The sequence below is a fragment of the Lepeophtheirus salmonis genome, chromosome 7 (assembly GCF_016086655.4).
Source record: "Lepeophtheirus salmonis chromosome 7, UVic_Lsal_1.4, whole genome shotgun sequence".
NCBI classification, from domain to species: Eukaryota; Metazoa; Arthropoda; class Copepoda; order Siphonostomatoida; family Caligidae; genus Lepeophtheirus; species Lepeophtheirus salmonis.
In genome coordinates, this window is record NC_052137.2 from 36,515,279 (window position 1) to 36,532,760 (window position 17,482).

A 17,482-nucleotide genomic window follows, 5' to 3' on the forward strand; every position below is an offset into this window, starting at 1 on the left:
TTAATAAATATATTATATCACGAATGTTGGAATGTTTTTTATCAATTTTTATTAGATTTAAGTTTCATCGATACAGTTATTTCATTCCGAAATATGTTTCTGAATCGTAACTATACCTATTATAAAAATCAAATTAAAAAAAAAAAAGTCTATAAAGACCAAACCTAGTGCGATTGAAGGTTTTAATGGTCATTCTACGTCTTAAGTAATACATGTGGGGATAAGCTGGTGGGCGATGCAAGACTTGAACTTCAAAGCATGCTGTAATTAAAAAAATGCACTATGTCTCAGACATATTTTACTTACAATAGCTAAATATCCATATTATTAGATATAAATAATTTCTACTTATAAAGTAAATTTAAAAAATAGAAAAACCTATTAAAAAACGTAGATTATGAATGCCAATACATAACATTCATAGCCCATAGATGCCTATGTATTTGCCTTGAAGAATATATTATTATCTTTTGTTACTCTTATCAATCAGGAGTAGCATTTAATATGAAGTAAAATTAATTAAGGCTAATTAAAATAATAATCCATCAAATCATGTTGTATAACAATATAAAAAGCGAGAAAGGGTTTCTTTATTTCTTCATATCAATAAACCTTGAATAAGAAGGTAAATACCTATATGCATATGTAGATATTACTTATATACTTATTATATGTACCTCATACATGAATAGCAATAGCATGTCCAAAAACAGTGCACTAATAACCCCTGGCACATGTACGTAGGGTTAATCTCATTATTTACTTTGAGATAATCCTTTTTTTTTTCCTCTTTGGTAGTGTAATTTTTTGTGTCACTTTGGATTAAAGAATTTGCAAAGACATAGGGTTCATAAATTGAAAGGATCCCTGTTATCTAATTTGTTCATTTAAATTAGCATCAAATGCTACCCACGAATTCATTAATATCTTCATGATTAAAAAAAACATTTAAAATTACATGCATATAATATGTAGTAAATAAATTTTTTGTCTAACAAAATGTTCCCATGTTTGACGCAATAACCTCAGGACAAATCTTTTGTCCCATAAATAAATAGTCCCTATTATTATCTAGTTATTTATTTTTACATATACATAGATAGAGACACACATTGAAAGGTCTACAATGCCACGTATATGACCTCGAACTAAAATAAGGGGTTTCAATGTATCAAACTATATTTTACATATTAAATACATATATTTATGGTGTGCTGATAAATCGCAAAACTCGCTGTTTAGGGTTTGAAGTCTGTGGATCGAGTAAAGCGTGTGAACCACTGCAAAATCCTCCTCAACAAGCTTGAAAATCAAGAATCTTGGCCTCCTCATAGCCTAACCTTCACCCCTGGATATTGGTATTTTTGGAGACCTCAGGGGGAGCTTTTGGTAGTAAGATATACAACAAAGGACCAACTGAAGACCTCCATCATCAGTGTATGAGCCAAACTAGAGCTGAGCTTTGTAAAGAGCTGCTGTGCAAAGCTCCGAACCACGCAGGAACTGATCATTAAGAGAAAACGCGGCTATATTGATTGAGAATATAAATAGGGTTTACCTTGATTTAATTTATGAATTAAATTATCCAAATTTGATGATAGTTTTGTTAAAATATAACATTTTTTGTAATTTTCAAAAGTTATGCATTTTAGACGGTAGAGCCTGTATCCTTTCTTAAGAATATCCTATTAGTAGAAAAACGTATTTATTTATATTGTGTAACAGAACACATTTAAAGAATATTTTGAAAATATCAATAAATAGTCTCGAATCCCTTGAATCATAGGCTGGCAGTCCCATAAATAGAAGTAACCTTTCTAAATGAGTACAATAGACTAGTTGACCATATGAGTGGAAGTAATTAACCGGTTCTGTTTCCCTGTCAAAATCACATGAGACATTTGTACCGGGTTTCGGCATTTGATTATATTGAAGAAAAAAGTTCGGCAGACACTTTTTGGTCGATAAATATCTCTAACCAAATCATTCACAAAAGAATTATTACAAAGAGTTGGCTAGTCACAATTTTCATCAGATGGTTGGAAAAAATATTTTATGACTTCTTCATCACTGGGACCAGGTGAGTATCTGTTTCATCATTTTTTGGAAGTTCAATAAATATTGGAAGAGGTATTTCTTCACTATGGGTATCTTGTCAAATTGCTGAATGAATACTTTGGTTATTGAAAAATATTTCTTGCTAATCTTATTGAAACCTTTTACATAGACAAGGCAGAAATAGTAGTCATCTAAATGATGGTTTGGTTCCCTCCAAACTTTAGTTTTGCATTTTTTCCTTGAGACATTATCTCAAAGTATCAACACAGGTTTAGCAATCTTTGTGAGGAGCCCAATGCTTGTCTTGATCTCCAAGTGGTACTTTGAAGTATGCAAATACACGCTTTTACAAAGACTCTAATGTTTGCACAGTTGAGTCTTCGAAGTAAAGCTGGCACAAATGCAGCAAAATATATTTGAATCATTTTTTGTGAGATGTAGAGGCCATTGTTAGAGTTGTAAAAATGGGAATGTTTTCTATTGTGTATTGATGTACAAATATGTTATATACTCGTATAAAAGGTCGTTCCATGAAAAGCTTAGACTTTTGTATTTATTTTAATCCGATTTAAAAAATATTTAGTATCGCAAATAACTGTTTCGTGTACTTAGATATACATACAATGGGGGTTTGAAAAGTTTCCGACCTCAACGTGAAGATGGCAGCACTCGTCAATAGATGCTAGTTACATCTATGTAGTATGTTTTGACAGTTACTTACCAAAGTTCAGCCATTTTGGTCGTGCCAAGTCAATCTAACTAGGAGTCATTTGACCAAAAACAAAAAGTGTCTAGTGAACAATTATTTTGCAGAAAAAAATGCCCAGTACTAATTGGCCGGATTACAAAGATGGGAGCATTGCTGGAACAAGGATGTAGATCTTTGTTAGGTCAAAACTTTTCAGACCAACTTCCTTTCATGATTTAGGACGTTCAAAGAAAACAAAATGATTTTCCAGTTTATTTGGCGGCTGAATTAAAAATAAATTTACAAAAATAAACCATATAATCTGCCCTTAATGATACATTATTCATTAGTCGGATAAGTTTTTCTTTAAATTCATGAGGATAGTGCTCTCTGAGGTATATCTAATACATATTTTTGATCAAGAAATAACAATGTAGTCGCATTAATGAAATATTGCAAGCGTTTTGCATGTTGCCTCGAGTGTGTGTATAAGGCGCACTGTATATAGTGCTCCCTGATATATATAATATACATGTTTTGTATCTAAGAAATGGAAAAACAATCTAGTCATGCTGAGTAAATCTAGCGCAGTAGTTTTGCATGCAGCATCGAGCGTTTAAAAAGAGGGCACACTTTTTTTTCTTTTTTTTTTTTAAATAATGAATTTCAAATGTGAAATTTAACAACGAGCGTGTTTAGGTAAAGCACAGTGAGTAAGCGCTCTAGAGACTAAAGTATCCCATGGCTCATTTCATCTTCTTTTTTTTCTCAAACTCTTATTATTGTTCTTTCATTCTTGAGGAGAGAGCATTTCATATAACAACAATGAGGATTTGTAAGGGAGTTATCTTCTATATTATAAAAGCAAAGTTTGTCTTTCAGTCGACGGTGAATTACTCCGGATAATGTCGAACACAACTGCTAATATATAAATATAACTCACAAAATGTGACGTAATAAAGAAAATATAAAATCATATTTAAATTTAGTACCTTAAATGTATCTACCTTAAAACTATTTTTAAATTATATGGGAGATTTTTTATTCTTTTTGTAGATCACTGTAATTACTTTATGCATTTCTAAGGTACATGTATTTCGTAAAAACTTTTTTTGTAAATATATCAAGAACTACAAAAAAACCAAAAAAAAAACGCTTTTTATTGTCACACCTTAAAAAGGCCTTTCTTCTCACATATTTATAGTTGTTTTGGGTTTTTTTTAAGTCGCATATCCGTATATATAGTTAACTTGGTATATGAAGCAATACTTTATTAATTGACCTTTTTATCAATTACATTGTTTTAACATTTTTTTATATTTGACCAAATATCGCAAAATTGGATGTCAAATTTGTAATTGATAGTCTACAAACATTCCTACTTTTTAGAGGAGTGTCATGGATCAAAATAATTATACCTTGGTATATCTATATACAATGATGTATACATAGATATATAATGTTCCATACTAACAACTATAGGATATATCCTAAGACAACTTCAAAAAGTACTTTAATATAATACTAGTTGTATTAAAAATAATTAACTTATTTTCCCCGCAGATAGCTTTGGTAATATGCATCTTGCGTTGTATAAGTATGATCAGTTGACGCCGGATGTTGTTAGAAAGATAAGGTTTCATACTTTAAAAAATCTTAACAGTTCTGTGATTGTTTGACTTAGTATAATTTGAGTGGTCGTCAAAGATGGGTACCAACAAAGAGAAAATACCCCACATTCTACAGTTTTTCTTCGATAAAGGCTGAAACACAAACCAGGCGGTGGAAAATGTGAATAGTGTTTATGGTACATATTTTTTAATAGTATGTCACGTGCAATTTTGGTATCGTCGATTCTGTTGGGTAATTTTGATGTCAAAGATGCAACAAACTCTTAAAGGCCAATTGTCGAAAATGTGGATAAAATAATGGAAATTGTCGAGTCCGACCGTCATGTATGCACTTTTTTGATTGACAAGGACATAAACATTCATGGAAAAAAAAATCCCTTAAAAATAATGAATTTATTTTTACTATATCTAATAAATGGTAGTTTATACTAATGAATTATAATTAATACCTATATATCGACCAATCCTCGTTAATGTAATTGTAGAACTATAGAAATATTTAGTTACTATTGTCGTTTAGTTATATGTATATTGTATACCCAAAGGTGAACATCCAGTGTGGAATGGGCATGTTTAAAAAAAAGAAACCGAAAATCAAAATGTTAACCCTGACAATTTGAAGAATGGTTAGGAGGAGAGAAAGAATAATGCTCATGACGTTTCATTAGATCAGCTACAATCAGCTGTGATAAGAAAGGAAGGAAAAAAGGACATTAGTTAGAATAACTCCGACGTCGATCCCACATTCTACTCTAAGTCCAACAAGGACTTAGAATTATGTCTCCGAAACAAATCCTCAGGGTTACGCTCCGTCTTCTATGAGCACACACGAACATTCAAACAAGTTTTGAATATAATTGAATCTGTTTAGGAAAGGATGTTCGCTACTTAGGAATTAAATAATAATGACAACTGCTAATGAAAATAAAATTAATTCTTCATACTACCAATTACAAATTACCCGTCAAGCTGAAACACACACCGGATTTACATGTATGTGTATACCCAAGATAATTCAATATTTGGACAAACATGAAGTCATCATCCTACTCTGGATCGCAGGGCACGGGTGACATTGCCTTTAAAAATATTTAGCCTCAAAGTGTTTCTTAATTTTTAATTATAATTAATACGTAATCTAATCGGGTACTCTGTATAAGTTTGCAAACCCGTTATATTTTCTCTTTCTATATCAACAGATTTTTGAACTTCAATTATCTCTTGGAATCGCCGTAGTTCATGGACAACGCTCTGAGGAGAAGTTATTTTCTTGAACTCAATGTGTGTTCGATCCCAGGTTATTCCTAGAGAAAGAAATACTTTATGTATGTATATGGATTTGACGAAAAGATGCCTAGATTAGATGGAGTAATTGTAATACTACAATGTTTACTTATACGTCATCAGTGCACCTCCATCTAACCAATTAAAGGAACATTAAAAAAATTATCTCAACCTCTTACTAATAAGGAAATAACATCGCTAAGTGTAGATAAGTGACGCTTCTCGAAGTAAAGAATAAATTATCGGAGAAGAAGGAGAGAGATATCGACTAAATCGGTCACAATTGATCGAGTTATACTGTAATTGTTCATGGTAGTATAAATAGTTGTTGTTACAGAAAAAAAAAAATATAAAATACTATTAATAGGAATATATGTTTCATACTTAAGTTTAGACTGAAGATTGTTTATGAAACTTTATTAAAAACTAATTCATGTAGACAGTGATAACTAAATTAAGTTTATTTCCAGTGAATCATAACTTAAATCTATATTTTTATTCAATATGGCCTCCCTCAGCCTGAATGTCGGCCTCCACCCTCTTTCTGAAGGCGGCACAAATTTTACAGATGTAGTCTTCTGACATGTCAGCCCATGCCGCCTTGATGGTGGACTCCAAAGATATCACAGGCCCGTGAGGCTTGTTGCATGCATCTCCTTCGACCTTTGACTAGATCGAATACTCCAAATGATTAAGATCGGAGGAGTTGGGAGGCTACATGCCCTTGGACACATTCAAAAGAAGCTTGCCTCTAGACAACCTATTCGTCTATGTGGATGTCGTAATGAGAAGTTTCTTCCTCCTTGGTCTTGATCTTGTTCCCGAGTCATCTTTAATTATCCTTCGGAGCGTAACTTCGTTCACAATCATCTTCTTGGTCATACCGCGAATCATCCTCACTGAATTTCTACCAAGACAGTTTTAGACACCCATTATCATGGCTTTTTTTCTTATTTTTGGTTTCCAACCTTACCCAGACTTTCTGGCGACTGTTTATTGGGTTTCAAATCACTTATTAGTGCTATACACGGCCGTAATACTGATCCTGAGATCATTGCCAATCTTAGTTGTGGTCTTCTGGCGCGTGTATTTCCAGGAGAATAACTTTTTTGGCTTTAATTGTGCCGTCTTTGAAGATACAACCAATATTTATAAATAAAATAATTGCAAAGGATTATTAAAATATAACGCAACCTCACTTTTAAAAATTCAAAACAAAACTTGAGCTGGGAACATTTATTTAAGTGTAAACTTTAAAATAACCTATGGAGTACATCTAGCATAATACAAGCAAACCCGTCTACTAATCCATGTTGTTTGCAATCAATTTTGAAAAAAATTATAAATAATTACATCGTACGAAGCAATGAGGAAGAGTTTGGAGGTCAATTGGCTAAAATTTACATATAATATAAGGATATGTGTTTTTTTTTCCTTTTCAATAAATATATGTATTTAATTATCGTCAGCAGATTAAATCCACTCGTGATATTTACGTTCTATAACGCTGTATCTACATTTTTATGGTTGGTCAAAATTATACAAACTAAATATCAAATTCCAAGAAATCAAACATTCAAAAATAATTAACTAAGAAATGGAAGAGAATACATTTGAATATATTTAAAGCAATGTATTCATATAAATGGGGCCATATTCAATATCAAATTGCACACTACGATGCATTTATGAAAAGAAACAAAATGACTGTAAAATCATAGTATTATCAAATATTATGAAAATTAATTTTTCCATCATTAATTATTTAGACCATAGTCAAATAAATATATAGAGATGACAAAAGGGATTTCTATTGGCAGTATGTCATACTAGGGCAGTAGTAGATTAAAATCTTCAGTCTGTCACCATGAACAGTACCTTGGGGAAAAGGAATGTTATTTCAATGTCAATTAAAATCAAATATGTTGATTAGTAAACTTTGCAGTATGTCATCAGATTTGAATATAATTTGTACAGTTGGGATTACAGATTGTCAATCAATAAAAATGGAATAACAATATAGTCGTGTTCATACAATATCACTGACAATAATCATGTAGCATCGAGCGTGTATACATAATTGGATCATTGTTTTTGTTACGTAAAATAAAAAATACTAAATTTGAAATGTAATGCCGTTTAGCAACGAGCGTGTTTAATAAAAGCACACCCAGTGAGCACTCTAGAGACTAAAGTACTAACTGGTTCATCACATCATACTATTTTTTTTTCTTTTTCTCAACCCCTTATTATTATCCCATCATTCTTGAGGCGAGAATATATATGTCTTGATGGAATTCTTCATACATAAACGCAAAATAAGAGCAAATGAATGTGGAATTTAGTCCCCAGGTAAATTAAAGTAGACTCATGATAATAGAATTGATAGATTTGGAAGTGAGGACGTTTTCTAGTGACGGCAGAATTTATGGATTTGAAAGTGAGGACGTTTTCTAGTGATGGTAGAATTTATGGAAGTACGTAACAAAAATTTGGATATAATGAACAGCTGCTCCAAATATGGGGTTTGATCTACAAGCAGCATGTCCGCAACTAATCTCTCACGTGCTGAAAACATATTTCATAGATTAATTGAAATGTATAAGGTGAGATGGAGGAATGATAGTTATTGATTCCGGGTGTCGGATTGGTCCGTTATGTCTCATTTCCATTTCTCTTAGGCATCTCATGAAATCTTGAGATATACGAGTAAACATGTCCTTAATTGCAGCAAGATCAGATTGAACATTTGTTTGCCATAATTAAGTAGATGTATACTTTTAGTACTGTAATCTAGAGTTCTCAACAATTTCGTTTTGCATTTAGGTTATACTAAGTTCAGTAGGGTAGAATAGGGTCAAATTTGTGTATTTTAGTTTTCGGTTCATAACTCTTCATTTTCAACTATAAAAAAAATTAAAACACTTAAATGTAACCCATACTATGCCCCATAAAATTGTATAAGTTAAAATAAATTTATATTATTGATTGTATGGTTTCTCCTATTATTTTCTTATTCTTAAGAGATAGTTTTACTTTCCCCTTCCGCGGTCTCTAATTTCGAGATAGAAGAGAAAGTATGACGTGCAGACAAACTTATCCAGTGTATCCATAAATTTCTGCTTCAAATATATATATTCAAATGGATATTGCTGCTGAACTAGACTTTCTAGTACGAAATGCTTCTTTGTAAATAAAATTCTAATTACTTAAGCTTGAGATAAATTCATTTGGCATAAAAACAAATGGTAACACGAGGTGTTATTTCTTTTCAAACAAAAAACCTTACAATATGGTATCTTTATAACATTTAAATTATTGATTTCTTTCATTTTTAAAAGATGTTTTAAGCCTCTAAAAGGTGTAAAAATACTCACAAAATTCAAATGGAAAACTCTCCAAAAAACCAGATTTGATACGAAAAGATTCTTGATTATTGCGTCAAGTACTATTCGAATTGGATATGGATATTGAAAGATATTTTTTTGTTTACTTATATTATAAATTAAAATGCAGAAAATTACATTTTACATACGTTGCTCTGTACTTGAATGTAAAAACTAGGAGCTGAATTATTCTTTTTTAAAAGAATAGTTTTGAAAAACAATTTAAGCAAAATTACACTCTCTTACGTAAAAAATACCAACAAAACCTTAAATAACTAATAAAAAAAAAAAAAAAAAAAAATAATCTTGATTCAACATTTGATCAAAACATAAACTGAATAATGTATTCTGCAAGAGACGGCCCAAAGGAAATAACTAATAATCTTTTCAGATTTGAACAAATAATGATCTAACCAACAAAAAAAACAAAAAAATTGTAACCAGCGCAACACTACGTTTGGATCCCTTTTTAAACTTCCTGAAATAAATAATACAATTTACTTTTCTCATATTTAATTTGGCATAATTCTCATAAAATATTTAGAATTCAAATTTTAGAATAATTAATTAAATAGTATTGCAAACATTCAAAGGATTAAGGTCTAAGAATAGGTACATACGTAAATTCAAACATATTTCCAAATATAATTACGAGAGTAATTAATTATACGCCTCTTCCTTTCTGCATCTATGTACAATATATTTGGAACAAATTATGATCTTCCTCATCTCTAAACTAATCAGGAAATTATGATACCTATTAAATATCCTTTAGATGACTCACGGAATTCTAAAGACATGGAATAATCATGCATGCAACTCACTTGTTTTTCTTTACTTCTAGAAGGAATAACGTTAACTCTTTTTCCTTGTTTTCAACCAATCACTACTTTTATATTCCCCTCATGTGGGAATAAGAATTATGTATGATTATTCCAAGTCTCTAGAACTCAAGGAATGACTAAAAGGTTGTTCAGAGTACACTTTAAATTTCAAGTGCATATATTCAAATTTTTGAATAAAATGTATGGAAAGGGGATAATCATTTCTCAAAAAGATAAAGTAGAATAAAAGGTTGTTTTTTTTCTTTGGTTCATCTATGCGCGTACTTGATATATTGAGTTTTATGAATAGAATGTAAAAATGGATATTAAGTTGTCTGGTTTTTTTAAAAGTTGTATCTAGACTATCCACACAAAGGTATCTTTCCATGGTCAAATAACCATTTTAATTGACAGATGCAGCATTGAAAGTTGAAATGGCTTTGGCTTAGAATTTGTAATCATCTAACCCCTACTACACAGGCAGAATTTTTATTTAAGGCTGGTTCTTAGGTTTTTTTGTTGTTGTTTTTTTCTTGACAGATCAGTACCAATATTTCAATTCAAATTATTTTCCTTTTTCACTTTAACTCCTCCTGGAATTTGCTAAGAACTTTTAACAGAGCCTCTCTTTTTTCATAAGTTTTCAATGAAGGGAGTAAGCAGAGAACGATGAGTAGGGATGAAAATCGGATGTGTGTTTTGGCTCAACCGTTCTTTTGGAGTTGGCAAATTGAAGAGTGAATTTCTTTTTCTTTTGCTGTTGTTGCTATTATTTAAATAGTGAGGATTGAACTTCCTTGTCTATTACATTCAAATAAATATTCGTGTGTGCCCATAAAAGACGGAGAGTAACCTTGAGGATCTGTTGCGGAATTATAATTGCAAGTCCTTGTTAGACTCAAAGTAGAATTGAGGATTGACATCGGAGTAATTAGTGTCTATGAACTTGCTTTTTTCCTTCTCTCCCTCCTCCGTCGTCAAAAATGCATCTAGCTGATCTAATCAAACGTCATGTTAATTTTCGGTTCCTTTTTTGTTTTAACATAAACAACTACAAGCTACTTACATCACTGATGATGATTAAGTACGGCATTACCTTTACTTCGTCACGAAACCTTTCATACGAAAAGAAGGGGGGGGGGATACCAGCTGGTAATCAGTCAATTCTTTCCAACTAAGGAATGATTATTCAATCATTATCGAAAAGTGTTCATAGCTTTAAAAGAATTAATTATATTTCAACCAATCAACGTTCAGAACACTGATTAGAGGGGGGAGCAGAAACATTTATATTTTTGTATTAGTAATATAACGCCGGTTAAGTTGCTTTAACTGTGCAGGAATGGGAATTTTGCTGTGCCCAAATGAGTTTTTTGTAGTATCGTTCTGTAGTTGAAAAAATGTTAAAAAGAAATTCTAAAAAAAAAGAAGTTCGATCCATATAAAAAAACAAACACAATGTCATAACTTTTAAATATGACGTATTTAAATGTAAACATTGAATGATTACCTATTTCTATGGAACGACGTAGCTCAATGGACAACCCGTTTGAAAGAAATTATTATCTTGTCTCAATGTGCTGAGTTTCGATACTCGGTCGTTCCCAGATAAGGGTATATGCTAAATATATATGCAATTCAAAGACCATTAGTGTTCTTTTGCAGAAAAATATTTTATATCATATATATTTATTATTAATTATTACATTTTCCTAGCTATATAAACTACTTTAGCTATTTGAAATACATATATAGTATTTAAACAATACCTATTTATCATAATTTTATTTTAAATTGAATTAAAATATACAATCGTTTATATAAATGATATATTAAATATCATTTCCCCAATTGTCCTTCAACGAAATATCCGTTTTGCAAAAAAAAAAAAAAAACCTTGCCAATTCTCTTAGAACCCATTACATGATCGATCGCATGTGTGTCCATCTCCATACATATAGATGTACATTGAATATACAGGTATGAGTAAAATCTTGAATTTTGACTAGATTTTGGAATCATAGATGGGTCTACTCTTGTCAAATTGGTCTTAGGACTGAATTCATTTTCGATTTCAATTTAAGTCCCTTTATATTCTCGTAGAGTAGAAAAAGGACTAGATCAAGAAAAAATGAAAAGTAATCTAAGTCGATCTGGTCTTTTTTTTCTTTTTTCTGGTATTTAGGGCTAGAACCAAACTAACCCAATGCATTTTAAATAGAACATATTATAATAGATTACCTAGTTATCAGTCGACTTCGGGTGTTTCTTTCTCTTATGAGAAGTAAGGTTGAAAAATGCAAAGAATCGATATAAACCTATTGACCAGGTTAACTATTACTAGCAAAGGTGCGAGAAATATGCTACTAACTGGCTTAAGACTCTTATTAATATTAGCTTCCTGTTATTTGATTTTGTGGGGAGAAAATGAATTACTTCTATAAAGAGGAGAACTTTCAACATTTAAAATAGGATTAGAGTAGTGAAAATATGATCATTATATTAAAATTCATTAATATTTATTTGATTATCCACTAAGAAAAATGACAGAAAAGGTGGGGAAGAATGCTTATTTCAGAGGGAGAAGTTAACACCACGACGACCTATTAAATAATTAACAAAATGAAAAAAATAACAGTTTTTTTCTTTTCTAATCCCTAAATTTAGTTTTTTTTTTTTTTTCCTTTCTTTAGGCATGATAATTACTATAAGAGGAAAGTATAGATATAATTACGAATATTAATCATCTCTAAAAAGAATATATCCGAATCTAAATTTGCTTTCTCTTACTCTGGACAAGGATCTCCTTCAAGTTTAGAATTACAATATTTTTTTAAATGTTACAAGTTATATATAATTTTCAAAAAATCCAGAAAAAGATTCACAAACTCCAATGATATTGAGTTTTTTTTCGGAGGAAAAATCCTTTCTAGACAAGGAGTCAAAGCTGTTGTGTGAATTGACAGAGACCCTTCTCTCTCACTCTGATAGAGAATTGATGGCAATAAGGAAAAGCGAGAATGCACCTGACTGTACACCTCTTTCTATAGGGATCTTTGATTTATTACGTGGAAGCCAAATTTTCTTGTCTTAGTAAGCGATGTTGTTAGCTAAAAAGGTCTGAGTACTTTTCGCAGTGTCAGCGGGGGCCATCTTGCTGAAAAACGATGTTGCCGTAGGGTAAATTTGCCTTGACCCAAATGCAGCAAAAAACCTATTAATCAGGTTATTATTTTTGATTTCCCGATTTTAATCGATAGAGGGCTTCAGAGCTTTATTGATAGAGTGGCGTTTGTGGCAGGCCTTGGCCTTTAACTGCACCTAAAAGCATTCAAATTTATGATGAACATTTATTTATTACAAAAATAGTCAAATGAAATATTAATATTTTTGTAACAGACTGCAATTGTATCTAATTCAAACCAAGATTGAACACATTCGTAAAGATATAATATAATTCGTATCATGAATAATTCAACTATAAAAGACTAAGTGGAGTTTTGAAAATATTGCAGGTAAAGAAATGGAGGCTTGGCCATGTCATCAGTGACTATATAGCTTCAATTATTTTAGATAAATATTTTAATTGGGGGGAACTTGTGATAATAACATTCCCTTTTAAAATTTTATAGTGCGGGGATGGGGTACAGTGGCCTTGTATTATCCATGAAGGATTTAGGTATTAAAAATAATTCTGTGCATTGAAGTTGCTTTGATCCATTTTATAGGAATCAATATACTATTTAGAAGGTCCAGGTTAAAATCTTTGTACAATGTCAACAAATAATAACGGTAAGTAAATCAACTCTCAATAATCTCGTAATTAGATTTACTTAATTAAAATAGTCTTAGATAATATAATACAGTATTTACAGTTTCAATGTCACTCAAAAGAGATGTTGAGTCATTTACCAATGCATTGATACGCAATATCTATATAAATATATACACAAAATCCTAATTTGCATGAGAGTACCTTACTATTTTACAATCTAATATCCCTGAATCATTGCTCGATATGTTTTACGTAAAGTTTAATTAAAACATTAATTTTTAAAGTGATTTGGGCAAAAAAAAATCCTCAAAATGATTTCAAATTTATGTTATTAGCTTATATTTTACAATACTTTGGATGTACAAATACCATTGTAATAAAAACTGAAGAATCACATTAAAAAAAATCAATCCGAAGCCTTATACCATTAAAGAATCATAGCCATTGCTAGTGTTGGATCGGTCTTAGGATTGATTTCTTAATCAGTTTTTATTTCCCCTTTGAGTATTTTTTTTTCGGTCCCATCTTTTTTATCATTCAACAGTCATATGGTCCTAGCTATGTTTTATATTATTCAATCCTACACGACGTTACTTCGCTAAAACAAAAAATACACCATGTATTTTTTTCAGCTGTCGATTCCCTCTTATCTCTCGATGCGTCATGGCTATTTTATAATTTATTATTTTTCATAAGTACACAAAGTAATAAGTTATTTTATACATATGCTCCGTTTCCAAAAGAACAGGAATACAATTTCTTGGGGACCCCTCGTAATTTATATAATATTGGCCATTTCTATGAAGAAATTTTGGCTATTTCTCCTTAAAAAATAATATAATAACTGCTCTTTTAATCAAATATGGCTAAGCAATATTATAAGAGAGTATCGAATAAGATACTACGTAGATTTTAATAATATGTAATTTATTTTAAAAACGGTGAAGAAATAATATGACTGTTATAGTTGGGAATTTATAAGAGATAAAAGGCGGTTGGTATGATTGACATATTTGGCTAACTACCAGATGATTTCAGGCCTTTTATCTGTTAATTTTTGGAGGAAAGGTTGGGTGATACAATAAAGGTAACGACGTGCCTAGCTAGGATTGAAGAAAATAGTGAATGATAGCTGGAACCTACTATCATAATTTCTAGGCACACAGTCCCTAATCTAAGGTTCAGGTATCTTGTCTCATTGAAAGACGTTATGTTGAACAGCTAAAATGACATAGTAAATACTTCATTTCAGCTGTTGTAGTAGACGGCAGTCTTTTTAGAGCAATCCAACACTAGCCATCAGCGGTAAGCCACGAGTATATTTTTTACCGTAGGATCTGGATAAATCTTATATTTTTTAATCACTTTGAAATATCCAATACAGGGGTTGGATATTGTACTAACATTTTGATCAGATTTCTACGAACTGCTTATAAGAGATCCGTGACCCAATTTTGGATTTCGATCCATCTTTTAGTGTAGTACAATATTATATATTGTAGTATCACCAACGGGGTGTATTATGTATGATGATGTGAATGATAGTTGTTATTAATAAGGCAGTGTGCAAACGTACTACGTGATTCTTATTATCAACCCTAAACTCCAAAACAACAACTTAAGGTAGGCCTAATAGTTATCCCAGTGATCACAGCGGTGTTCTCATTTGACTCCCACTAAATTGTATCCTGAGAAGGAATGCTTATCAAATATTGATCTTATATTAATCCAAACTAAAAAATATAAGTAAACTTTGTAGTAGCCTTTTCCACGATTGCTAGAAAAGGACACTACAATATTTACACAAAATTTATATATATACATTACATATGTAATGGAACCAGTGCCGCCAGAACCATAGGGGCCAAGGGGCTATTATCCCCCCCCCGTTTTTTTGTGTATTTTTTTTTATAACTATCTCCATATTAAGAAAATGATTTTCTCTAAAAAGTTTAAATATCATAATTTTCGAGAAAAAAATATCAATTTGACTTTTTTTTATGAAAAATATATTATTCCTTCAAATTTAGTCTTATCTTATAAAAGCAAACACTAAAATCTAAGATAAAATTATTCTGTTTATTAAGAAAACTAATAAATATTTTTACAAATTTGCCATTTATAAAAAAAATTATGTCAAAATTGTCAACAATCCCAACGGTCCAACCTTCTTTTAAAAAAAAATCTGAGGATGTCCCTGGTAACGTCACCATTATATAATTTAACCTCACCATCACCTATCGAAAATACATTGCTGCGTCGCTGAATGGAAGCAAAGGCAAAAGGGGTTTAGCACACACCTGACAATCTTAGCTACTATTTTTATTTATATATATATTTAACTACAAAATTTTAAAAAAATATATAAAAAACTACAAAATTTTAAAAACTACATTCTAAATATTCCGTAAATATTTTATAAATGTATTCATACCAATGGTCTTAAAAGTAATGTATGCGTGATTTTTCTATAAATGTTTATCAAATAAAGTTTTTTTGTCCTTTTTAGGTATAGGTTTATTTATTAAAATGACAGGGAGTTAGTTTTAGAAAAAACTGTGGCAATGTAATTATCTTAAGTTAGATACATGGATCTCTGATAAACGTGATGATAATATATAATAAATCAAGTGATGAGAAAATGTGCAAGCTAAATATCTGTAGAAAAATAAATAAAGTGAGTGTGGGGGGGAGGGCTCATGGGGCATATGTAGTTAGCGTTTGGTTAGTCCTTATTTATTCGATTAAGTCCATTGGGACCTTTTCTTAAGACTGTCGGTCCTTTGGACTCTCAGTAATAGAACCTACAAAAAAAAAGTTGAGTGACGTCATCAAGGACCGAATTTTATAAGTTTCAGGACTAAACTGTACCAGGCCGAGATTGAAATAGACCGGACTGTAGTTTTCAGTCCTAAATAAGAACCGGCACAACACAATATGTTGTAAAGGTTAATGAATTTAACAAGTCAAGGGTAATCTTTAGAATATGACAATTTGTTTGGACTGTTTCTTAGTTGTTGTTGTTAATACTTGAACTCATTCATATCCCATCATCATCCAATTATATGTATTTAATACTCGTACATTTTGGATGAAAGATTTCATTTAAAGCGGAATAGATTTAATAAAACATAACTCATAACTAGATGTTAACATATATATCGACCTTACCTCACTAACACAAAAATATATCAACTAACTACCAACTGATTTGAAACCTTTTTCCCCTTTCTTTTCTGATGAAAGGCTGTGTGATACAATAAAAGTGACAACGATATATCCATATGTATGTCATATGATGTATATTTATATCAATTCTATGAATAAGGGTTTCAAAAGAGTAAAATGAGTTTAATCATAAGGATTTCAGATGAATATATTTCATCATAGTTGTTTGTTATTTGTATTCATTTGGTGTAAGAACATATGAAAACAATTTAAATTTAAATTAATCACACATAGATAGTGTTGAATGGACCCTAGGACTTAAAGATTAGCAATTGGAATAGGACCTCAATTTTTTTTTATCCTTCACGCCCAAGTATCGGAGTAGTTCTTAATTTTTGGAGATATTTTAAGTTAAGAGTCTATTTCTTTGCATATTTGCATTTCTTTATTATTAATAAACTTATCATAACAATCTTTACTTTAATGTTATATGATTGCCATAGATTGAATGATTTTACTTATTATGATAGATAATATTAAGAAACTAATCTCGTTTTTTGAAAGACAAGACAAAAATCTTATAAGCCAGGAGCAAATCCTTATAATTAATTTTTTTTTCAGAAATGTAAAGAAGTGGTGATTTTCTTGTTGCTCTTGGCAACAAGGTT

The 17,482-nt window shown here is 30.8% G+C and overlaps 1 long non-coding RNA gene across 1 annotated transcript; it reads left to right on the forward strand.

The window, feature by feature from the left end:
- The first annotated feature begins 4,005 nt into the window (after positions 1–4,005).
- Positions 4,006–7,117, forward strand: LOC139906024 (uncharacterized). Its single transcript, XR_011781218.1, has 2 exons — positions 4,006–4,795; positions 4,923–7,117. It is a non-coding gene; the product is annotated as an uncharacterized lncRNA (long non-coding RNA).
- The last annotated feature ends 10,365 nt before the right edge of the window (positions 7,118–17,482 follow it).